This window comes from Pelodiscus sinensis, chromosome 6, assembly GCF_052426305.1.
Source record: "Pelodiscus sinensis isolate ZL-2025 chromosome 6, ASM5242630v1, whole genome shotgun sequence".
Lineage (NCBI taxonomy): Eukaryota > Metazoa > Chordata > Testudines > Trionychidae > Pelodiscus > Pelodiscus sinensis.
Genome location: NC_143057.1, coordinates 49,540,480 through 49,565,845, shown reverse-complemented (window position 1 = coordinate 49,565,845; position 25,366 = coordinate 49,540,480). Strand labels below are relative to the sequence as shown.

The following is a 25,366-nucleotide window of genomic DNA, read 5'->3' as shown; positions in this document are numbered from 1 at the left end:
ATACAGAAAAGTTCTTCATTAGTTCCCATAAAGAAGGACTAGTGGACACCAAAGGAAAGGAATGGGTAGCAGGCTTCAAACTAGTAACAGAAAGTTGTTCTTCACAAAGCAAAGAGTCAACCTGTGGAACTCCTTGCTGCAGGAGGCTGTGAAGGCTAGAACTAGAACAGAGTTTAAAGGGAAGTGAGATCAAGTGATGGAGGTTGGGTCCATGGAGTGGTATTAGCGAGGGGGTAGAAGTGGTGTCCCTGCCCAAAGTTTGTGGAAGGCTGGAGAGGGATGGCACGAGACAAATGGCTTGGTCACTGTCTCCGGTCCATCCCTTCCAGGGTCCCTAGGGTTGGCCGCTGTCGGCAGACAGGCTACTGGGCTAGATGGACCTTTGGTCTGACCCAGGATGGCCATTGTAAGCTCAGGGCTCAGGGTCGGGGGTCTCAGTGGACCCCATTGATTTTCATGCACACCTGCTCCTGGGTGGCCAGGCTGGCAGCTATCCTGCCCTAGATGGCCACTTTCCTGTGCCTAGTGCGGAGATCACGGACAAGGTCCACGATGTCCGCACTAGCCCAGGCGGGTGCCCGCCTCTTGCGGTTCCGGGCATGCTCCCGGGAACCGCCAGCCTGGTCCCGGGAAGAGGGGGAGGGCTGGGGTGCATCAGGTGGGTGGCTCGATCTGTGCCAGGTGCAGGGTCTGCTGGCTGGGTGCTGGCAGGCTTGCACCTGGCACGGGCACCGTAGCCAGCCCATGCCCCTTTAAGGAGTCCGGGGCCGGGAGGGGGGCATAGAGTTTCCCTGGTGTTGGCCAGAGTGGCCACCAGGGAAACCTGGGAAGCCTTAGCCTCCCACTAGTTCGAATTAAGGGTCTACACAGCCCTTAATTCGAACTAGCTAGTTCGAACTAGACTTAATCCTCGTAAAATGAGGTTTACCTAGTTCGAACTAAGCGCTCCGCTAGTTCGAATTAAATTCGAACTAGCGGAGCGCTAGTGTAGCACCTATTAAAGTTAGTTTGAACTAACGTCCGTTAGTTCGAACTAACTTTGTAGTGTAGACATACCCAGAGTGACTACAGTTCAGGCCCAGAGACTCTGGGTGCAAGTTTCTGGAAAGTTTGGTCACAATAAAGCCAAGATGAGACTCTTGTTATCCATCTATTGTGCACTTATTCCGACACACCTAAGTTGTATTAAACTCAGTCAGTCTTTGATGATTTTTTAGCATTGGCAAGTATCAAAACAAAAGAGTTTTCAAGCATGATATACTGGAAGAGGGCGGCCAATTTTCTGAGCCAGAAATCAAGCTGTTCGTTGAATCAGTTCAATACTTTTGCCCTGCAGCAAAGCTCAGGTGGGGGTGACTAGGTGTTTTCTGCTTGTCGCAGCTGGCTGTTAGCTTATTGCCTATCCAGCTTGGGAAAATCCCATCACTTATGTATTGATGTAGCCATCTCTTCGCATATGCTCAGGTCCGGAGGTGGTTATTGTAAGGTCACAAGGAAAATGCTTTTGTGATTTTACATTTTCTTCAGGGCAGAGAGAAGACTGGCCTAAGCAAAATGAATGTGATGCAGTCATAATTGTGATCAGTACAGGATACAAGAGCTAGCAGCTTCATGGTCTAAAAGAAAGAAAGCTCACAGTAAGTCTTGGTCTGATGGTCCTGATTTGTTTATCTTCATGGCACACAGTTAGGCTTACATATTTCCTGGGCTCTTCCTGAAAGGGACAGATGAAGGATGTATGATGGTGTGTTGATAAAGCCTGGTTTGCATGGAATTGCTAGAATAAGCAATTTGTGTATGTGTTTAAATAGGGTTACCTATGCAGTAAAGCTATTAGTCCTTCTGTTATGATTATTAGAACAATTCTTGTGAATAGCCCTGCCTTGAATGGGTGCTTGTAAAATAAAAGTAAATTAAATAAATTCCAGGTCTAAGCTCCATCAGTAAAATTCAGACTTTTTTGTTCTTGACTCACAATTAAGCTGCAGAACAGTCTTTAGAAGCCTGTAGAAAAATCTATAGCAAACCCCACAGAACTCAGGTTTTTTTTCTGGAAATAGAATGCTTCTGTCTCTTTCCGATAAGAGTTTCTAAAATAAAAGCCCATGGTGACGTTTACAATTGAATAGCTGTGTCACAAGCTCTGCTATGCCACAAACCATGAATAATAATCCTAGAGGATAATAATCTTTTCTATGGGTTTCTATCTCACTTCTCTTTGGGAGCTGATGTCATCATTACAAATTGTCAGTTCATGGGATCATAGCTAATACTCTGGTGCTTTTTGTTAGACACATAATTCATGTGGTAGAAGAAGTTAATTGTTCTTTGGAATTGACCTTCATGGTAGAAATTTATGAATAAGTTTGTTAGTAAATCTGAACATTATCTGATCCTCCTGAGCTTGTCCCCTGATGCCTCTAGCATGATTCCCAAGGAAAATCTCCAGTCTAATGAAAGTCACTGGCTCCAGCACTAGCTATTTCTGACTAAGGAAAGCATATAAATAGAGATGTAAAAGTACAGTATTAGCTTTCAGAAATGTCTTCACTGGCTTTTCCAAAAGCTGTAGTTGCCTCTGGTGACCTAATTGCAAAATATTTCCACTGCAAAGAATAACAGGTGAGGCCATCCTTTGTGAGCTCTCTTTTCTGTGTGGTTGTGGAAATAGCAGAACTTCTGCTCAGACACAAAAAGGCAAAAAGAAACATAAGAGAATGTTACCAACAGCCAACAATGCAAATTATTGGCTGGGGGTGATAATCTCATATTCCTGATTTCTCTGCAGTTTTATTCAATCCCAGCAGCCTCATTTTCAGCAGGAGCCAAACATAATGCCTTCCAATAGTTTTTTTCCTCACTGTTAGGATACTAGGTAATTTACCATTTCAGTTGGCCCTGCAGTGACTGAAATATTTAGGGGATTTGTGTAGTAACAGAAAATAGATAAGATGTTTGAGGCAAATGGCTTAGCTCTGTTTAGGAAAATCTCCATGGGATTTAAGGGGATGTACTGATGTAATACAATTCGTGGTTTTATTAAAATTCTTTTTGAATAACATCTACAGGAAAATTATAACCATATTTTCATTACAAACTCTGCCTCCCCAGCAAAGTAACTCCCCCCCTCTCCCCGAATGCAGAAGTGTCTCAGAAGACAGTCTAGAGCTGCATACATTGCAGGAGTAACATGAATGCAGAAATATTTTGGAAGTCTAATCATTATCTCTCAATTTGTATGGTTTTGTTTAAAACTCCAAGCACTGCAGAACTGCTGGTAGATCTTTGAATAGCAATATCCACTAATCTAAACTGCAGCTGTGACCAGGTTCCATACCCTAGTTTAAAAGAATAAACATATTAGATATAAGAGGATTATGCAAGGATCACCTACTATATTAATGAAAATAAATATTGGGAAAACATAAGATATACTGTGTATGTGTGCATATACCATTTTTTAAGGTTGCAAAGTCAAGCACTCCTAAATTAGGAAATGCCAGATTTAAGGTTAGCTGTGCAATCTTTATTCAGCACCCTTCTGTATATTCATTAGGATGCAGTCTTTAATTACATGATCAGATAGTATTATTTTTACATAGAACCTCTGCCTCTTTCTGCGTACAGGGCAGACCTGCTTTGAATTAGGGTTAAATAACAAAGGAGATTTCTTAAAGGACCCATTGGTTGCAGAAGTTGGAAGGTGTTTGTGAATGTGGTAGGTGACTATAGGAAGAGAAAGAATGGTCAAATGGTTAAGAAAGCTGAGAGCTCTCCCAGAGATTGGGATTCTATTGGTGCTTTGGTAACAGAGCTTTCAGTGGTAGGTTAGTCACTTAAATCAAACTTTTCAGAGGCGGTTTTTAATTGTGTGTTCCTCATTCTCTGGGTGCTGGAGTCTGCTTTATAGAAGAGCTGAACTGAGCACGAACAGCTTCAGGTGAAGTCAGTGGCAGCTGTGTGTTGAACCTATTCAGTGCTAAGTAATAGAAAAAAATTAAGTCTCAAGTGTCTCAAATTGGGCACCCAAAATAAGAGGATATTTTAGAGCTTTATCTCTGCCTCCATTCCTGATCTGTAAAAAGGAGATAATCCTATCCCCTCATTTCAAAAGGGCTTTGTGAAAATAAATTCATTGATATTTCTGAATCACTCATTATATTAATGAATGTCATAGAAAAGCCCATGAGGAAATTAATAGAATTCTGTCTTCTCACAGCAAAGTTTGAATAGTCAATAACGGGCTATGATTTGAACACTGAGGAGAAAACAAAATATTGAATAGCTGCTCACTAAGGGAATGTCTACACTAGGAAATTATTTTGAAACAACTACATTTGAAATAACTCCTGAAATAACTATTTCAAAATAAGCTTATTCCCTGAGGAAAGCAGGAGTACAGATTTCAAAATAACCAGCCTGTTATTTCAAAATAATTGGCTCTGTAATGTGGATACTCCACTTTTTATTTTGAAATAAGGGGGGTTATTTTGAAATAAGTCCCTAATGTAAACCAGGGCTAAGTGAACACCATCCACCTGAACACTCTGTGAGGCTGAGATCCTCTGGAAAAAAAACCAACCTGTGATCTTGCGACTAAAGAGCACATCATAATGCATATGCACAACGGAGCTGGATTAAGGTTACCCAGGCAACTAACTTTTGAGAGCTTGACTTCTCAATGTAATAATGTTCTTTTAACATAGTGTTGATTTTGTTTTTGTGTGTGATACATGAATAATATAAGGGGAGAGAGAGAGCGAGAATATATGACTATAAAGATTGTATTGCTATGCATTTGGAATGGTTCATTATTCATTAATAGCAAATAATTGGGATCATATTTTGTCCCTTCATTTATGAAGTTAGAAGCCTTAAATAGGTACAACTGTGCAGGAGTTGGACAGCTGAGAAATATGTAATGTTTTTAAAACTTCAAAAATGACTGGAAAACAGTCTATATATCAGTGCAACCCACATTTATTCAGTGTAGTTCTGTCCCCACAAGTGACTGGACCCTAACATTTTGAATCTATTACAGCCTTTAAGCTAACAGACCTGCAATTCTTTTAGCTCAGGCAGCCATTGCTCATGGTTTTAGGTTAAGAGGTTGCAGAGTCAGTCCCCAGAGGTGACTCACCATTACTTAATATAAGAACAAAATTACTTTGAAGAGTGATATCTCTGAACCTTCCAGGTTTATAGTCCAGGTGATGGATCCATTTGGAGGCTGGGAATCTCTCCTTTCTTTTAGTGAAATGCTTCTGTTTCTAGCACAGATGAGTAACACAATGTCAGACATTAAATCTGTGTCTTGAACCCACTGGGAGAGAAAGGGACAAAGGAACTGAGGGAAGGATGGGAAGACTGCTGATTAGAAGATATCTTCCCTGCACTGACACTCAAAGGACTCAGAGAACTGACTTTCCTTTAACCTCGGTACCTGTCCAAAGCTTTCAACTCACTGGTCTTCTGATCAATCCATATGGCTGGCCCTCTTCAGTATCTTAAATCCCTTCCATCTTTGGGGAATGAGAATCTGAACATAATGATCTTTCCAATGGAGCTAAGCTCTACTTAGGCCAGCTTCTGGAAAGCACTTTTAAAAGCAGTACTCTCCCAAAGGCCCAGAATTCATGATTTAGATCTTTGGTGAGTTAAATAAAAAACAAAGGGGAAAGAAGGGAAGAATGCATCAAACTACATTTTGTACAGGACACAGGGAAAGAATGAAATTGTATGTGAATTTATCAGAGGCAGCTCTCCTGTATTCTTATGTAATGGACAAGGCTTTGAACAAACTGATATTTACATGAATTTCTGTTGGAAGATGCAGAGCCTTCCTGTCAGCGTCAAGTCAATAATTCACTTTACTCAATAGCAATCTGTTAAACAAAGTGGAGGGGAACACTTTTGCCTCCTGTTAATCTATAACCTATACATTAACGTTTGTAGAATGCCCACAAGGAAGTTACTTAATTTTCCCAACAGTACTTAAAGTAAAAGAGGATAAGGCTACTGTTACCTTTTTGGTTCCCAATGAGGGATGCTGTGATATTAACTTGTCTGTTCAAATTCAGGAAATATGTAGTACACAAATGAATAAGTTGCATTGTCTTTGAAGTTTTCTGTGTGAGTCATGGTACTGATTGTACGTAACTACATAAAAATTACAAGAACATGTACCAGCATGTGACCAGGTTATGGGCAAGTATTTAGTTACATGACTGTCAGTTATACAAATGAAAATTAGCTTAATTTCCACCCTTTCTGCCATGCTCTGTGTACATGTTATGTAATTTAAAAATATATAAAGATATTTTCCTGTCGTGAAGGGATCCTGACAGCAGAATAATCAATGCACATGTCTTTCTGGAAATTTGTTGGAAATCAATATTAGTAATTTGTTTAAGGTCTGGTCTATGGGGATTCAAATAAAAAAGTAGATTGTGTCCAGTGGCTAGCAAAACTGTTGCAAATAACCTGAGTTGACTCACAAAACCTTTCACACTTTTTTTGGTTAGCAAAGGTTGAAAGTGGAGTGAGTGGAAACTATAAAGAAAACTGGTAGTAAAGATATATATCAAGTTGCCACTGAAGGAACAGCATTGCAAATGTCTGTGTTAAAACTGTAAGGAGGCCTAATGTAAATTAAGTGTTCATATAAACCTAAGCAGACTTAGACTGAGCTAAGAGCTAGGACATTTATAAAAGTGCTTTGCTTTCTCTCCTGTGAAACCTTATTCCTGGATGCTTACTAAGCATTACAAAGACACAGGAAACAAATTTCACAGGATTTGGTTAAAGTTTTGAATGGGAATGCAAATCTTGGGGTGATCATCAGAACTTGTTGAAGTCTATTACTCCTAGTCACACAAAATACTGCTTTCTATTGAGGGACAAGTCTTACAGAAAATGCAGAGCATAAATCTGTTTAAACAGACATCACTGCCTATTAATCTTTTTCTCTGCGCTTGTTCTCTTTACTGTTGTATAAATGGAAGCAATTATATTACCCACCATAGCACCTCCAAGATGTAGTGATGGCCTATTGGACTGTATACTTCACTGGCATATTCTTTTAATCAATTTGTGCTCTTCTATAGTCATTTGGATAAATGCCATAAGCCTGATAATAACAGAGGATGAAGTGCGGGTTGTCGTTACTCTACATAAAATTGTTAATGAATAATAGCCTAATCTAGCCAATAAAAAGGATACAAATCATTCAGAGTTTGAAAGTGGTAGAGTTAAATTTTCTGAAGAGGCCTTTAATTCTGATTACTTACATTTTGGGTTTTCTCAGTTTTAGACACATTATGGTGAACTAGACAACTGGGTGCCTAAAGTCCACGCCCATATTTAGACATCTAAATGCATGGCCTGATTTCCAAAATTGCTAAACAGCTAACAGCTCTAACTAAAGTTGATAGGAGTTTGCTAGGTGGACAGCACTTTTGAAAAATCAAGCCATGCACCTAGGTTTGGACACTCCTGGCACTATTTCAGAGAGCAGAAAGAAAGTCAGGTGTCTAACTTCCTTGGACTTTTAATAGGAGATGGGGACCTAACTTGCCATATATGCCTCTGAAAATCTCCCTAAGGTTGGGCACCCAAATTTAAAGACCATTTTTTGGAAATGTGAGGCCTCTTCTGCCTCCCACAAAAATCAATATGAAGATTCCCTATCCCAGTCACTTCAAAAGGAGTTGGTTCAGGACTTTGGGCCTTAATGTCTTTAAAAAAAAAAGAGTTATAAAAATGAGTTCCCTTTATTTATAATAAAGGTGAGTCTCAGAAAATGTTAGTGTTATACATGAACCTGGTGTGGTAAATGTGAGAGAGGCATAAGTTCATTTAGCACCTGAGAACGTGAGTTTGCAGAAGAACTTATAAATCTTCAGTGCACAGCAAATGCCTGTCTGACTGTCATTTTAAAGTGTGCAGTATAATTGTAGCCAGAGGGGCTGGATAGAATTGCTGAGCCCATTAGCAAGGTGGTGAGGAGGGGCACAGCCTGGGGCTCCAGCAGTAACTGAAAGGGCTCAGTGCTCCTGCCACTGCTGCAGTAGTGGCCTCAGCTGCTGGGAGCCCTGAGCCCTTTTGAATTGCTGGACCCCATAGCAATTGCTGCCTTTATGCATCCCCCCCCCCCACTTTTGTTGGTGGGCCTGGTTGTAGCTGTGATGGTCCCGGGACATCAGACACGCAAGTTGGGCGAGGTAATATCTTTTATAGGAGCAAAGATAGTACGTCTCCCACCTTGTCGTTTTGAAGCCATGTATACTCTTCAACATTGAGAAACATAGGTTGGTATCTTAGTAATATTTTCCATAACCGTCAGGATCAATGAAAAGTGGTTTTCTCTTTATCCTTACACAACAGTTTACAATAAACGTGACCAAGTTTCTTAACTATTGGAGTAGGGCCTGGTTTCCTCACTTCTGGTACTAAGCCAAATTCTAATCTCAGGCATGCAGCATGCATTACCATGTATCTCCACAGACTTGTCCAGGTACACAGCAATTCATCCAAGATTACAATCGGACACACAAAGAACATTCTGGACTCAGAGAATACAGGACAAACAAGTAGGTTACACAGAGGGAGGAGAGAGATCATCAACATTCGTGGGCCCATCTTAAAGCCCCAAACCCTTGAAGTGCTGATCAGGCCATGAGTACTGAGAACTTTGAAAAGTCAAAAAATGCATGTTTATTTAGTTTTGTTATTATACAATAGTTATGCCTTGTTGTTATGGCATATCACCAAACTCCAGAAAGTAGGGCAGGCTGAAGAGAAACGCAGTCATTAAAACAGCAGCCTCACCCAGGTGTAGTATTTATGGCATCACTTTATAATTACAAAATTAGTCATCCTGGCTTAAGTGAATTTAACGTTGGCTGGGGAAAGGAGTTGGATTGACAGCCCAACAGATCTGAGTCTGCTCTCTCTCCTTTGATTGGGTACAGTGCGATCAGCAGCAATGCAAGCTTTCCCACCTCACCTTGCCAATGTTTTTCAGCTCTAAATCTGAATGACCACTTCGAGAGGTTGCTTAGCCTTCCGGGACTCTTTGCTAATGTAGGTGCCAATTACAGTTACGATTCATAATAAAACTTAGCATCTCTGCAGTTCTCTATTTCTTCAAAGTGCTTTATAAACTGACTGAACCCTGAGCCTTCAAAGGTGCAAGGTGTTTTCACTGGGGGCCAAACACAATCACAGTCCTTGCACTCACTGAGCACAAGGACTGGGGGAAGTAATGTCCCTAGCCTCAGGAGAGGGAACAAGATCCTCTTCCTTCCTCCGTTCCCATGACCACATCAGATGGGTGAGATGGCCATCTGTAGAGAGCAGCATATGCTGCCCTCTTTTAATGATGGTGCAGCAGCACCCACTCTCTCACTGTATACAGCTAAGTTTGAGAAGGCCTTGTTTTTGTTGCATGCTATAGAAAGTCCCAGATATTAATGCTAGATTTAGAACATGAGTGTGCAGGAAGAAGGGAGGTTGAGAGACCTGTTTGCAGATGGGAGCTAGTAGAAGGATCTTGGTATTTCAACATCAGAGGAGGAGATTAACTGTTTTGTTTTAAACCCACAGTCTAGTTGATTTGTTGTTGTTTTCTTAGGGTACGTCTACACAGCAACATTATTTTGAAATAAGTAGCGTTATTTTGAAATAACGTAGTCCGCATCTACACAGCAGGCAATCATTTTGAAATAATGTCAAAATACTGTCAAGCTGAAGGACTTCTTACTCTGACTCCTGGTAACCCTCATTGTACGAGAAGCAAGGGAAGTCGGAGGAAGAGTGCTCTATTTCAAAATAAGTGCTGTGTAGATGCTCCCAATTTTGAAATAAGCTATTTCAAATTAAGCCATGCAATTGATGTAGCTCAATTTGCATAGCTTATTTTGAGTTAAGCCCTGCTGCATAGACGCACCCCTAGAGAATAATATGGTCCTGGCAAATAGAGCTGTGAGAATAATTTTTCAGTTCAGTGGCCAAACTGAAAAATAAAATAAAATATTTTTGATTGACCCAAAATGAATGTTTGTCTTTCCCCCAATAAAACAAGCAATAAAACAACAATCCCACCTTGGAAAAAATAGTTTGGGATCAAACTAAACATTTCACTTTCTTTTCAGGCATTTTATTACAAGCAAGGACATTTGGAAACACCATTCACAAAATAGGAGGGGGAGGAGGTGTGACACAGCTCCCCTTATATCTTTCAGCCCAATGATGAGGCCATTCACCTGGATGTGGGAGACTGGGAATTCGAGTCCCCAGTATATCTGATTCAGAGCAGGGATTTGAATTTAGCTCTCACACCTTGTAGGTGAATGGACTAAACAATGGACTAGAGGGTATTCTGAGGTCTGGTGCTCTCAAGCTCTTCTGTTGAAGTTGTTCAGCTTTGTATACATGTATAAATATTCATTGGTGTAGGGACTGAAACAAGGGTGGCCCCCAAGATGAGTGCCCCAACCACCTGGTCATGGAGTCATTCTCACTCTCTCTTTATATATTTAAAATATACAGTTTATTATGACACACAACCACATCACCTGATGACATTGATACCTGTTACAATGGGTCCTCAAATGTCTTATTTTGATAAACTTTAACCACTGACCTACATTTAGAATGAAGCTTAAAAGCTGCCAGGTAGTGGCATTCACTAAATATCACCTGAAGTCCAAAGGTACAGATAGCAACCTAGCAAGAGAAAAAAAACCACTCAGAAATATTCAATAGCAAACAGTTGCATCTATGCCAGTGATACAGTGCCAGAAAGTATGCATTACATTGATATTGCACATTGCCCTTAAATCTCTCTATATATTTTAGAGAGTTATGCCTCTGTCAGTCTGCGAGTCTGTTTGATCAAGAATCCCTCCTATTTGGCAAGAGCTAGGACACCCAATTTGGCATGCAGCTTCCTCTTGCCGTAACTTAAAGCAAGGTCAGGGTTTGGTTGTGCCAGGAAAACAGCAAGTACCTGGAATGGGAATGTTTTGTGGAACATGGAAAGGTGGGGGGCCAGAGAAGAGTGACGCAATACTGCAGAGTGGCCACGGGGGCAGCCAGTGTGGGGGATGTTATCCTGCAGACTGACCACCGGGAACAGCTTCACCAGCAGGAGACTGGCCAGCTGGAGACAGGGCTCCACATGGCTAACCACCAGACCAAGTCAGTGCTCCCCTCCCCCAAACAGTGCCTGATGGGGGGAAGCTCCCCCGCCTACAAGCCCCACTGCCATGGGGGCCTGGGACTACCTCTGGAGCTGCAAAGCACTCCCTGGATCCTCCGGGGCCCGGCTCACACCCAGACCAGCTGCAGACTGGGGGGACACTGGAGGTCTTGCCCCCCCCCCCAGACCAGCTGCAGGGCTGGGGAGGGAAGGGGGCAGCTTGAGACCAAGGTTGGCTCCTGAGGCCTCGCCTCCCCCCCCCCCAACCAGCTGCAGAGCCAGGGCGGGGGGCAGCTGGATGTTGGGGTTGGCCACCAGATCCCTCCCCCCACTGGATGGGCTGCAGGCCACAGGGGGCAGCTGCAATCCAGGACTGGCCCCTGGAGCCTTGCCTCCCCTTCCGACAAGCTTGAGTGGGGGGGAGGGAGCTGTTTCACACCCCGAGCTTCACCACTCTGCCCCCAACCAGCTGCTGGGCAGGACAGGCGGTTGAGTCCCATGCTCCACCACCAGCTGCAGAGCATGTGGGAATAACTGGTGGCTGGAGCTGGCCCATGGAGCCCCCTTCCTGACAAGCTGGAGGCCAGGTTGGCCCTCCAGCCCATGGAAGGAGTCACCAGTCAGGCAATGCAGCCCTGGCCCTTTGGGAGGAGCCACCGGCTGGGGCGTATGGTCCTGGTCCCTTGGGAGAACCTGCCACCACAGCAACACCATTCTCGCTGCCATGGATGGCCCTGGTAAATTCCCTCACAGCCCCCTGCCCTGACTCCTGCATCATCACTCCTACCCTGAGCCCCCAACTCTCCCTGCCCTGAGCTCCCACACACACCGAGCCCTCTGCCCTGAGGCCCCCACCTCCTGCCGTCACTCCACCACTCACTCCACTGAGGCCCCCGCTCCTTGTCCTCAGTCCCCCAATCTCTGCCCTCACTCCTGCACCCCCCCAACTCCATTCCCTGAGTCTCCCACATCTCCCAACTCCCTGCCCTGAACTTCACACCCAGCCAACCCTCTCTTCTGAGCCCCTTCACCTCCCAACCCCCCTGCCCTGTACAAACATTTAAATAAAGCATGTACATTTTCCTTATAATTAACACCCTCCCACAAACTCCCCCACCCACCACCACAAAAACATTACTACAGATAAGGATCCAAGTAACGCTGGGTACATCTGCTAGTTCATAAATACTGGAACAAATTCAGCCCAGGTATAAGTAAATTCAAATCCACTGAGGTCAGTAATGTCACGCTCAATTAGGTCCCATTACAATATGTTTACGTTATGCCAAGAGAGTAAGATGAAAATAAAGGTAATTCAGTTTGGGGCTGAACACTCACTGCTAAACAGTGCTAATAAAGAAAGGCCAGCCTTAGCTTTAAAACAGGGCAACACACAGCAACAGTGCAAGATTCCAACCTAGTACTCCCTCAGACACGAGCTTACGGGGAACGGTAAGGTTGTTTAGGATGAAGTCGCACTCCTGTCTCCCTGTGCTACCTTTTACGGGGGGGGGGGGGGCAAACATGCAGCTCCATTTTAAAATAAGTCAAGATATTAAGCAAAATTGCATGATTGTTGCATGGTATCAGTACAAGCCAGGATTATGCTGTTGGGGTGCTCCAACAGTGAATTTCCATACCTCAACCTGTTTGACTTTCTTTAAATATAACTTTAACTTGGAATTTCCTGGGTCTATAATGCTTGTTTGGGGAATCATTACAACATCCTTGTAATTTTTATCTTTTCTAAATTTCTCAACATATCCTCAGTTGTAATTCCATGTTAACGTAGGTTTTTTTCTGGGAATAATATGTTGTATAATAGCCAATTAAGTTGTTGTTTTGGTTGTGCTTATTTTAATTTGTTTTTCAGTTCTTTGATCACTGCAAACGACACTGGCAACTTTCCTGGGAATTCCTGTGCAAAGTTGAATGCACTTTGAGCCCTTATTTGCATAATTGAGAACTGGAAAGCCTTGACACTGGCCTTTGATATGAGTGAAGACCCAGAGTGAGGGAAAAAACGGAGAGAAGTAATGAACAAGACCCCAAGAAGGGGAATTATTTGACACATGAAAACTTAATGTAAATTTATGGAGAGCCTAAGAGGCAAAAATTGAGGCAGCAGACATGCCTAACATTAGGCCTGATAAGACTCTGCTTCACTCACCTTCAACACCATTAAAAAAGAAAAAGAAAAAAAGCTTCACTAAAGGTGCTGCAGATTACAATCTGGTGTATTTTCTAGCTATAATACTTTGTATAGGGATTTCATCACCATTTTGGTATGTTTTCCAAACCAGCTTTTTATGTTGGCTAGATTGTGATACCCTTACTTACCAAGTAGTACATCACAGTCTGGCCCCTATTATAGACGTGCCAAGTGTGTCACACATCTTGTGTCACTTACATGTTTTATGGGTTTGTCACATATTCCTGCACAAGTGGTAAAATGTCACTTTTTTTGTGCTAACCCTTCTCTTACAGTGCCCTGTGGCTTAGGGTAGATATGTTGAGCTACAAACCAAGAGCACAGATATGGTTTTTAATCTCAGATTTTCTTCACACTGTTTTTATATTTCTGTGTATTTCATGACCTTATTAAGCAAGGTCCCCTACCCTAACCTTGGGGGAGGCAATTATCATTCATCTGTTTTATGGAGATATGTTGGCCAAGGGCACTGTGGTCAGAGTTGGGAATATAATTTATTTCTCTAATATGATACTCAAATCTCATTCACTTTTGCCATACTGCCTTTTGGAGGAAAAGGTCAAAATTATGCACATCTAACCCAGTAACTCTTTACTAGCTAGAGACTTTTTAAGTCTGGTGTTATCTCTATGTTAATGTGTGGCATCTTGCATCTCAAGTGGTGGCATCTTATGCTCATTGATCTTGAGTTCAGTGTCTGCAAGCAACCCAAACAGGGCTGTTTCCTTTGTCTATATTTTTTCTAACCACTGGACAATACTCTGTGCCCAGTGCTATGAGCCAAATCCAGGAATCCTGATAGCCAACTTTCTAATACTCAAATAGTGTCACCCTCTCTGTAGTGTTAATGTTTGATTGAGTTGGTATTTTGGTGAATGGGAGCTATCCCTTTATGAATACAGTATGGCAGAATCTGAGTGTGTTGGAGACTGTGGTGCAATTTTGGGAAGATTTTGCCTGTATGTCTATGGTGACCATTTGTCCCGTTTTTCCCAGGACAGTACTGTATTTAAGGGCTGTTCCCAGTGTCCTGACTTTTTTAAAAAAAACAGGCACATTGTCTTGTATTTCTCCTGCAGCAGGAGGTGGGAAGGAGCCATTAGCACTCAGGGCTTCAGCCACTGGAGCCCAGAGCACTGGCAGCTCTTGTGACAGCCCCCAAAAGGTCAGAGCTTGGAGTCTTTTCCCTGGCGGTTGCCAGTGTGAAGTCAGCAGGGTTTAAAAGTTGTTCCCACCTCATGGATGTTTGGTAGCCACTCTGTGAAATGAGTTTGGTGGATCCCAGTCCAGCTTCTGCACTGTAGATCCACTGTCATGCTTCGCACTAATTGGCAGATTCAGCAGAGAAGCCAACACATATAGACTGAACTATTACCCCTAAAAATAGCTCCTCTCCCAGTCAGAGCTGATGCTTGCAGACAGACACGTCTCAGTGTATGAGAATCTTGCCCTGCTGCTTCCCTGTAGATAAACTGGGGCTTCATTCACCATGGCTGCCTTTCACTAGCATGAAATCTACACACAGCTTTTATTTAAAGAGAGCGTGTAAATCCGTGGTGCTGGAACTATTTTTAGGATGCGGGTGCTGAGCTGTACCCCTATGCACACCTGTTTGTGCCCCTCAATGCCCCAGGTTGGGATCACACCTCGGCCAGCTAATGGGAGAGGAGGAGCAATTGCCCTGAGGCCCAGTGATTCAAAAGGACCTGCGTACCAGGCCCTTTAAATCGCTGCTGGAGTGCAGTGCAGCATGGTCCAGGTGGGGTAAGGGGTACGCCAGCCCCGCTCCTTCTGCCTGAGGTGCTGCCCCTTCCAGGAACACAGAGTGGCTCCCCTGCACCTTGCCCAGAGGCCCAGCAAGGCTGTTGGCTACCCTGGTCACACCTAGGGCTGCCAACTCTCCCAGACCTGGTAGACCAGGCACAACTGCTGCAAATGACACGCCATATATCCAGTCTGGGGGTAAGTCTACACTACAAAGTTAGTTCGAATTAACTGTGATAGGCGCTACACATACAAACCGCTAGTTCGAATTTAATTCGAACTAGAGGAGCGCTTAATTCGAACTAGGTAAACCTGACTGTATGAGGACTAATGCCTAGTTCGAATTAAGTAGTTCGAAATTAAGGGCTGTGTAGCCACTTAATTCGAACTAGTGGGAGGCTAGCCCTCCCCAGCTTTCCCTGGTGGCCACTCTGGGCACCACCAGGGAAACTCTTCTGCCCCCCTCCCGGCCCCGGAGCCCTTAAAGGGGCACGGTCTGGCTACGGTGCACGTGACAGGTGCAAGCCTGCCAGCACCCAGCCAGCAGACCCTGCACCTGGCACAGCACGAACCAGCCACCCGCTGCCACCCGGCCCTCCGCCTCTTCCCGGGACTAGGCTGGTGGCTCCCAAGAGCCTGCCCGGGGCTGCAAGAGGCAGGCGCCCACCTGGTCTAGTGTGGAGATCGTGGACCTCATCCACGACCTCGGCACTAGGCACAGGAAAGTGGCCATCTAGGGCAGAATAGCTGCCAGCCTGGCCACCCAGGAGCAGGTTTGCATGAAAATCAAGGTGGTCCAGTGAGACCCCAACCCTGAGCCCTGAGCTTAGAATGGCCGTACTGGGTCAGACCAAAGGTCCATCTAGCCCAGTAGCCTGTCTGCCGACAGCGGCCAACACTACATACCCTGGAGGGGATGGACCGAAGACAATGACCAAGCCATTTGTCTTGTGCCATCCCTCACCAGCCTTCCACAAACAGAGGCCAGGGACACCATTTCTACCCCTGGCTAATACCACTCCACGGACCCAGCCTCTATGACTTTATCTAACTTCTCTTTAAACTCTGTTCTAGTTCTAGCCTTCACAGCCTCCTGCAGCAAGGAGTTCCACAGGTTGACTCTTTGCTTTGTGAAGAAGAACTTTCTGTTATTAGTTTGAAGCCTGCTACCCATTCATTTCATTTGGTGTCCTCTAGTCCTTCTATTATGGGAACTAATGAAGAACTTTTCTTTATGCACCCTCTCCACACCACTCATTCTTTTATAGACCTCTATCATATCCCCCCTCAGTCTCCTCTTTTCTAAGCTGAAAAGTCCCAGTCTCTTTAGCCTCTCTTCATATGGGATCTGTTCCAAACCCCTGATCATTTTAGTTGTCCTCCCCTATCCCACCCTCTCTCTTCCCCTCTCCCACCTCCTTTTCCCAGTCTCCCTAATTTTTGTTCAATAAACAGAGTTTCTATTTTTGAACACGTGTCCTTTATTTTGTACATCAGAAAAAGGGGCTAGGGAGGGGTAAGTGGAAGGAAGTTAGGGAGGAATGGGGTACGAGCCCCCGATGGGGAGGACTGGGGTGGCTCTGCGGGCTCCTTGGGGTGGAAGCTCTCCTGCAGCCCCCCGATTGACCTCCTTCCCCAGGATGGCAGCCTGCGGCAAATGCAGCCAGGCTGATGGCCGAGTGCTGTGATGTGCCGAGTGTGGGCACTCAGGGCACTCCAAGCCAGGACCGCTTTGCTGTCCCTCATCGAGTTAGACAAGCGAGCGGGGAACCCCTGAGAACTGTCTGTCCGGGGTGGGGGTCAGGTCCCTTTAAGCACAGCCCTTGGCTAGCCTGAGACAGCAGCTCCACGCTCTAAGTCCTAATCTGATGCCCTGCCGGCACTGCTTCCGGCCATCCTTAACCTCGGGTCAGGGTCCACTCAATGTGGACATGCTAGTTCGAATTAGCAAAATGCTAATTTGAACTAGTTTTTAGGTCTAGATGCACTAGTTCGAATTAGCTTAGTTCGAATTAACTAATTCGAATTAAGTTAGTTCGAATTAGTGCTGTAGTGTAGACATACCCTGGGAGAGTTGGCAAGTTAGCCAGAGCTGCAGGAGGTTGAGAACCCAGGGCCAAAGCCAGAAGTAGAGCCTGGGGCCAACGGTGGGAACCCAAGTGGCAATGGAGTCTCCAGGGCTGGTGGCTTGGACTCCCTGGATGGTGGGCTGCATAGCTCTCGGGGATGGTGGACGGTGGGACCCCGGAGGGTGGTCAACCTGGACCCCTGGATGCCAGAAGCCAGTGGCAGGTCATCAGTGGGGTTGGCCCCTGGGCACAGGGAAGCGGGGTGCAAAACTTGAGGTGTGCTCTAGCACTCCCTGCATCCCTACTTCCCACACCTAGGATACATATTAGATACAAATGTTCAAACCAGTTTATTGCATAATTGTCATAAACTGTTGGATGTGAACCTGCATCAAACACGTCACCTCTGCTACTACTGTACTAGGTATTACTTCAATGAAGCTTCACTGATTTATTCCAGCTGAGGATCTGGTGTACCTAGTGTATCACACTTAATGGATGATCTATTCTCTTTGTCTCAATCAGCCACTGAGAAATTCAGGGTAGATTTGTATAACACATACAGACTGCATTTATTGGATGATCTTTATCATGCTGCTGTCAGTTCAACAGTCTGTTAAAACAACCCTTGCAAACAGTCTACATACTGGAGTCAGTCAGAGCTGATTGCATGCTGGCATTTAGCTTTCTTGATATAGAACAAAGGAGGGAATAATGTAAACAAGCATGCTTGATTACTGCCCCACCCTCCTTCATCCTTTTATGAATCATGTTGGATTAACAACACATTTGAGATAAAAATACTCAATTATATTAGCATTGCTTGCTCACAGGTGTTATTAACTGCTATGATATTAGCTATCCATGCATAGCACTCATCCTTCCCAGGCCTTTCCTCAAGGGAAAAAAATAGGAAAAAATGGTTTTGTGGCAACTGAAATAAGCTCTGAGTTTATGCAGCAGATGTTCATCCAGCCACGCAAATGTTGATGATTTTATACATGGGGCAAGTATACTCCCCAGTCAGACTCATGGCTTTTTTTCTCTCCAGAACTGAATCATCATTTCTTGACTGCATATTTTTAAATCAGAGAAAGTAGAGCATTGTAGAGACAGTAATGACCTTTTCAATATGGCTTTTTTGCTCCAATTCCAGGCTGAATTCTTTTTATTTTAAAATCTTTCTTTATAACTCTTAATATCGTCATAAAAAGACAGTTGTCAGCTTTGTGCTTAGTGTTTTAATCATCATTTTCTTTTATTACTTTATTTTTTCCTAACTTCCTACTGTTTAAAACATTAAAAACTCAGAGTTTCGAAGACAAAAAAAAAAAAAATCTGCCAAAATGCAGAGGAAAATTAAATTGCTTTTCTAAAACCAATTCAATCAAATTTCTTAAGGACAAAGTTTCTCTAAATGCAAATTTAAAGAGAAGTAAAACTATAGGAATCACAAGACAAAGTCATTGGTCTGCATTGGTGAGAAGAAATTATTTGCTTTGTTGTCACTCTCTTAATCAGATTCAGTACCTCTGCACATATCTTGCTCCTGTACTGATACAGCAATGTTCATAGGAAACTATGATCAGCAATGAAGCTGTGATTAAGAATCACAAACACCTAGAAACACTACATAGTATGTGGTCCTGAAGGTCAAAATTATTGACACGTTCTTTGTTGCGGAGATGGTAGAACGTTCTGTGTTTGCAGTACATTGTGATATTGCATAAAACAAAGCTTTCTTCAACAGTCACTCAGATTTCAGGTTTCATTTCTGTCATCTTAAACTAATGTATTAGAGATGTACAAACCTACAGGTTTCACACTGCAAACAGTTTATGAAACATTGGTACCATTACACCAGTGGCCTCCATCTACACTGGCACTAAAAGCATATAGACTGAACGGTGTTTGCATGTATCCAGACTATTTGGAGTTCTCCTGGGTGTAGACATGAGATTTTTTACAAGTGTGCTAAAAAGCTAAAATTTTGATACGATTCATTTATATAATGTAGACAAGGAGTAGGTCTGACTTCCTGTAATCCTGCTTGGCTGTAATCCTGGCTGTAATCAGACCTTGCAGCAAGATGTAGGGGAGAAAAAAATCTTCTCCTCCTAGCTGTCTATTTATTATTTTATTATTTTATTTGGCCAGCATCTCTTTCTTTCTCCCCTACGCCACAGCCTCCTCTGTTTTTCATCAACTTACTTTAAAATATATATTTAATTTTTACTTTATTTTGCAGCAGTTCTGTAATCAGTAACACTGATTTTTTTTTAATGTTGTTCATCAAGTACTCATTTGAGGCTCTCCAGGAAAGATAACAGAACTGGGGAAAAGTCTCAAAGGGGTAGCTCTGTTACTCTGTAACTAAAAAAAACTTAAATGACAAATGGCCCTCTAGCACCTTAGAGACTAATCAAAAATATAGATAGCATGAGGAGCTGTTGAGGGCACAACCAACTTCTTCAGATGACAAATATGAAGCAAGGGGTCAAGAGGTACAAATATATAGCAGAAAAAGAGGGGAAAGCAGGGAGGGGAAAAATCTGTCAATTAAAGGGTCCGTGCTAAATGAAGCTAACAGAGAGATGAGATGGGTGAGGAACTCAGACAGGGCCTACAGGAAGGAAAGGCCAAGGGGTCTAGTGACCATTCTGAATCTAGTCACTTGAAGCCAAAGGTGCTGAACAAATGTTTTTTCCCAGCTAAGAGTCTCACCATAGTGCTCTACAAGCACTCTGATGTGCTATACTAACAGTGTAGCTGTTTAAGAGGATACAGCATGGCAGCATCATGTTTCACTAGATTTCTGACATATCACATCCAAGCTGTAATATGAAATATAACAAAAAGCCATGTGACTACTGTCATGACATATGAGTCAAAGAAAATATATATGTATTTTTTTTTCACAAAGAATATTCTTGCTTGTTCATCTTATACTTGCCAGGCAGCTACGATTTCCTAGTATGTTCATGCTCAAAAAAATACCTCTGGTTACCTGCTCATCAGCAACTCTGACATCTGCTATAGTATAGCCTATTGTTTAGAGAGGGAACGCCATGATTGTAAGACATTTGTAAAGATCTCTTGACAAGAAGGGTTATTATTTCTCAAGATTTCTGAGCCAGTAATGTAAAATTGTTTAACACAATTTGTTGCAGTTTCAATAACAAATAAACCTAGACTGAGCTGTACAAATGTGTGTCTTGGAACATCACACAAAAGAAAATGGAAAACTTCAACATTCAGTTATGGGCAATAGTATAATTTTAAAATAGATTTCAAGTGAGAAAATAAAAACATCTACCAGATATTGCTAGGAAGAACATTAAGTAATTTTTAAATTCAGCAATATAAAAGCCTGTCATCTATAAGAATGTACATGTGGTAAAAATGGATAGAACATAGAAATATTTCATGTTCCCAGGGCAGACTTGCCAGATGGCCTATGCTATTGGACTTAGTGGGATACAGTTTTTGGAGTAACAATGCCCACTAAAGTCAAGGAATGGCTTCTACTGACTTCCCTGATTGGCAGAGCTTGAAGAGGTTTGTTGTGAAAGTTCTAGGAAGCTGGATACTGGTGGAGTTCCCTGACTTTTTAAAAAGAAAAAAATGTACAAGATAAATATCAAATTTGTAGGTGACTGGAAATCTCCTGAAGCCTTCCTGGTGAAAAAAATCCATGTTTAATAGATTAGTATGTACTGAGTTTGTGATGGGACCATCAGGAAATGGTATAGAGAAAAAAGGTAATTAGTTGGAAGAAACAATTGAATACCAAATTGTCTCTGGTCCAAAGTTCAGTCTACAGTTAATAAGAATAGTAAGAGTTTCAACAACTGAACTAACAATGAGGTAACTATTATCAGGAAACTGTTTATGACTGCCCAACCCATGAAGCATCTGCTCCCAGGAGTGCATAATAAAAACTTTAGTGCCATGTTTCTCAAAGGAAAACTGGAGCTCATTCCCTTCAAAAGTGAAATGCTCATTGTTACAGCACCCAAAGAGCATTAAACACACATTTTTAAAGCAGGCACAACCCTGTCTCTGGCAGTGGAAATAATGTTCAAACAGAGGTATGAATTAGCACTATTATAACACAGTTTGTAGTCTTATTGAACTGATTACAACAGGTAGCCTATAACAATATGGGCTAGCAGTTTTCCCGCCAAAAATCTCTATCAGCACTAGGCTGAGGAACTGTGACAGTACCACACTGGAAGATTTTGTCAAGAATGGTGTTGGAAACATGGGTCAAGGTATAGTGTGGAAAAGGCCTTAATCCGAACATGGTTTGAGATGTAGAGAGGTCCGGATATTAACCTGTACCTCATCAACACAAAGAGAACTATAATTGTTATGGGATTACGCTGTGAAGAAATAATAGATGAACCTCAAAAGGAGCATCCTTTTTAAAGACCTGATGAATTAAGCCTTGACACACAGAGATTTCAGTTCTTCCACATGAGAAATTCCAGCCTTTACTCTTGGGAGGTCAGGAGAACAGTGAGAGCTCCATGTCCAATGCTAAAGATATCCTGCCACAGTAGGCTAGTGTGGTAGGGAACATTATTTTCTGCTTAGAAATGTAGTGGAGAGTATCACTGGCTGCAACCTATGTTTTTAGAACTAGGTTCCGAGTTACAATGTTTCAAAGTAAGACACAATTTTCAGGAACCAACTGTGTCATAAATCTAGGGATTGCCTGTTCCCCTGACCAGCTGATCACCGTGGGCGTGGTAATGAAGTTTCCTATAAAACATAGTCTTCAGCAGTAGGAACTTATTCTGACCTGTTTGTGTGGGTGCATTTTGTGTGTGGAGGACAAATGCCCTATTCCTTTTCTTTTCCCTGACACACCGCAGGGCATGTAAAAAAAAACCCACATATTAAGTTAACAGCACTGGACAAGCTGGACCAGATTCTCTCCTAGCATAAGATAGGTATATTTAGCTTGTTGCCATTTTCTTGAAAAAATAACAAAACTACCCACTGACGAACATGACACTTGTTTACTAAAACAGCTTTATATTTGTATTTAGTGCAAATATTAAAAAGGGGAAGAAGAGGAGGAAATAAAAAAAAATCTTTAAGTATCACTTTAATCATACGGCAAAGGTATGTCTACATCTAGTGATGTACAGGCAGTCCCCGAGTTACGCGGATCCGACCTATGTCGGATCCGCAGTTACGAACGGGGCTTTTCTCGCTCCGGAGGACGTGAGTGGCGGGACAGCCCCGACGCGCCACGGCTGTCCCGCTGCCGGCATCCTCCGACGCTTTGCTCCCCGTCTCCCTGGTCTGCTGGGGGGAGCCCCCATCTCCCTGGTCTGCTGGGAGGATGCCGGCAGCGGGACAGCCGCGGCACGTCTGGGCTGTCCCGCTGCCCGCGTGCTCTGCGGCTTTGCTCCGCGTCTTCCTGGTCTGCTCTTTTTGTGTGCATGCATGTGTCTTTGCTGCTGCCTGATTGTGCATTTCTGGTTCCAAAATAAGTATGTGGCTACCTGGTGTGTTTGTAAGTCTGAGGTTCTACTGAATTTAGTCCTGCCATGAGTACAGAGGGGAATAGATGACCTCCTGAGATCTCTTCCAGTCCTGTACTTCTATAATGAAAGAAAGGGGTGAAAGAGCAGCAGCAAAAAAGGAGGTATAAGGATCTTGTGCAAAAGGTGTTTTTGCATAAAATGGACCTGTCTATACTACTTGTTTTTGTGCAAAAAGCATTGGCAGAAAATATGCAAATGACAGCGCAACAAATGCGAATGAGCGCTTTATTAGCATACTCTCTGCCGGCAAAAGCCTGCAATGTAGACATAGCCTCAGAGTTTTACTGGGAAGGAAAGATTGGAATCCATTATATGCCTGGAGACTCCATGAAATCTGTTAAGTACTTTGCCATTGCTATTGATTTTACATAGAAGGCACTCTGAAACTATATGGATAGGCAGCAGTATAAAATCCTAGATAGCCAGATAGTCAGGGGAGACTGGATGCATGTGAAATGTGGTTGCCACACCATGGAGGATCTCTCTTCCCTCATTTAAAAGTCCATGAAACAGTGATGGTTTTCCAGTGAATTAGTCACGAGCAAGTGGATATACAACCCAAAACAATGGCAGAAAAGGTGTGTGGGGAGAAGACAGGGAAAGAGAGGGAATTATACTGAATTATTTATACTACAGCTACAATAGAAAGTCAATTTAATCTATGCATATCCAGGTACATGAATAACATAGCTGGAGTCAAGGTACCTTAAGCTGAGTTACCATGGGCTCTATACTGCAGGAAGCTGACGATAAACTTTCCCATCGACTTCCCTTATGTTTCTTCTCGGGGTAGAACAAACAGTGTCTATAGGAGAACGATCTGCAATCGATTTGGTGGGTCTTAACTAGTGGATCCATCTCAGAATATCAGTCCGGGCTGTAGTATAGATGGAAGAGAACATTAATGTATATTTCCTCCCTCCCCCGCAAAAAATGAGCCAGAACCAAAAGCTGATATCTTACCTTCCTCACACCTTGGAAAATATGAATCTGTATATGATTTAGGACTCTGTCTAATTCCCTGCCTACCCAGAAGAAGCCAATGCAGAGACTGCTGTACTGGGACGGGTTCATCCCTTCCTCAGCACTTCCCTGGAACCAAAACTGTGCAGAGGAGACTCCTATCTCACCCTAGGAACTATAGAATTGAAGTAGTGTCCTCCTGACATTAGTCCAGGGAAGAATTGCAGAGAAGAGGCCATTCTGAGACTCTAGCCAGTAGGGGCAGAAGCAGCCAAGGGAGTGAACTTTTTACAGTCGATTGAAATTTATCTGGAGATTGGCTCTTTGCTGCAACTATCTCTCTCCTTCAGTCTCTTCACTTCAGCCTCATAGCACACCTGCCTCTCTTATTCTTTTCTTCCATGCTCTATCCACCTCATCTCCTTGCTTTTCATAAAAAACTTTGGTGGCAGGAATCATTCCCCTATATGTGCATACCTCTGGAATTTGAAATACTGAGGTCTCATTGAAGGAGTTGCAATATGGTCCATTTTTAACTGTGCCATTTTCTAAGAGGTATTTCTTTAACTACTTCATAAGTAATGGGTCAAATCCTGAAGTCCTTACTCAGGTTTACTTGGTCTTCACTCAGAAAAAAACACAGTGGGTTGCTCATGAGTTAGCCATGTTAGGCCTGTGTGGGGTTCTTAATCACAAGGAGGAATGATTAGTACAGCAGGCAGTTTCAGCACCACAAGGGGAGACTAATCTGGAAAATGGGAAACATGAGCAGAATCCTGTATACCAGTGGTTCCCAACCTTTTTAACCATACAGACCCCTTTTCAATCTATTAAAATTTCATGGACCCTCCCTCCATGAGGGAGAAGAGAAAAAAGAGGAGAAAAAGAAAGAAGAGAAAAGTAAGGATCGGGCCCACTGTGGTGGGCCTGATCCTTATTTTTAAACTTTCTAAGACCCCCTGCAGTACTTCCACAGACCACTAGGGGTCTGCAGACCACAGGTTGGGGACCACTGCTGTATACTCATGGTCATCCCAAGGGAAGTAGCAATAGAGCATGCTGTGTCTTTCGCAGTGCATTACTTGCAGCTTCTGACAGTGCATTTACTGCAGCACCCCAGAAGCCTTGTTGCCTACTTTTGTCTTTTACAGGCATGACAGCTCTAGTCAATACCAGTTTGTTGCTAACCTCTAAATCCCTATTCAGCTCTGGCTGTCACAGCCAGAATTTAGCTTTATTAAATATTTCTGAATTATTTTTTGATTTACACATCAGGTTTTATAATTTTCCTTTTATTCTGGATCTGACAGAAGGAAATTGATTTGGGGGTCTTTATGCAATCCTTGCTCCAGGCCTAGAACTATTAGCTCATAATACGGTCCATAATGTGGTCTTGTAGTTGGGAGAATATAACCTTTCTGGATCTCTTTAGGATAAATTAAACTGAATGAAATCGTGGCTCCACTAAAGTAATGGCAAAATTCTAACTGACTTCAAAAAGGCCAGAAGTTCACCTTGGAACAGCAGTGGGCAGTAATTGACCTACAAGCTGGATGCAGTCCACCACAGCTAGCCACTGGCAGGCTGCTGCCAC

At 43.1% G+C, this 25,366-nt stretch overlaps 1 long non-coding RNA gene across 3 annotated transcripts in view; it reads right to left on the bottom strand.

The window, feature by feature from the left end:
- Positions 1–25,366, bottom strand: part of LOC149524146 (uncharacterized) — a 101,209-nt gene that overhangs the window by 63,875 nt on the left and 11,968 nt on the right. Inside the window, exons 3-4 of one of the 3 annotated variants that reach the window (XR_016349881.1) lie at positions 23,515–23,686; positions 884–10,728 (exon numbers count right to left, since the gene is read on the bottom strand). This is a non-coding gene — a long non-coding RNA (uncharacterized LOC149524146). Of the gene's footprint in view, positions 1–883; positions 10,729–12,280; positions 23,687–25,366 lie in introns of those variants that run through there. The other 2 variants (XR_016349880.1, XR_016349879.1) reach the window with 2 other exon arrangements.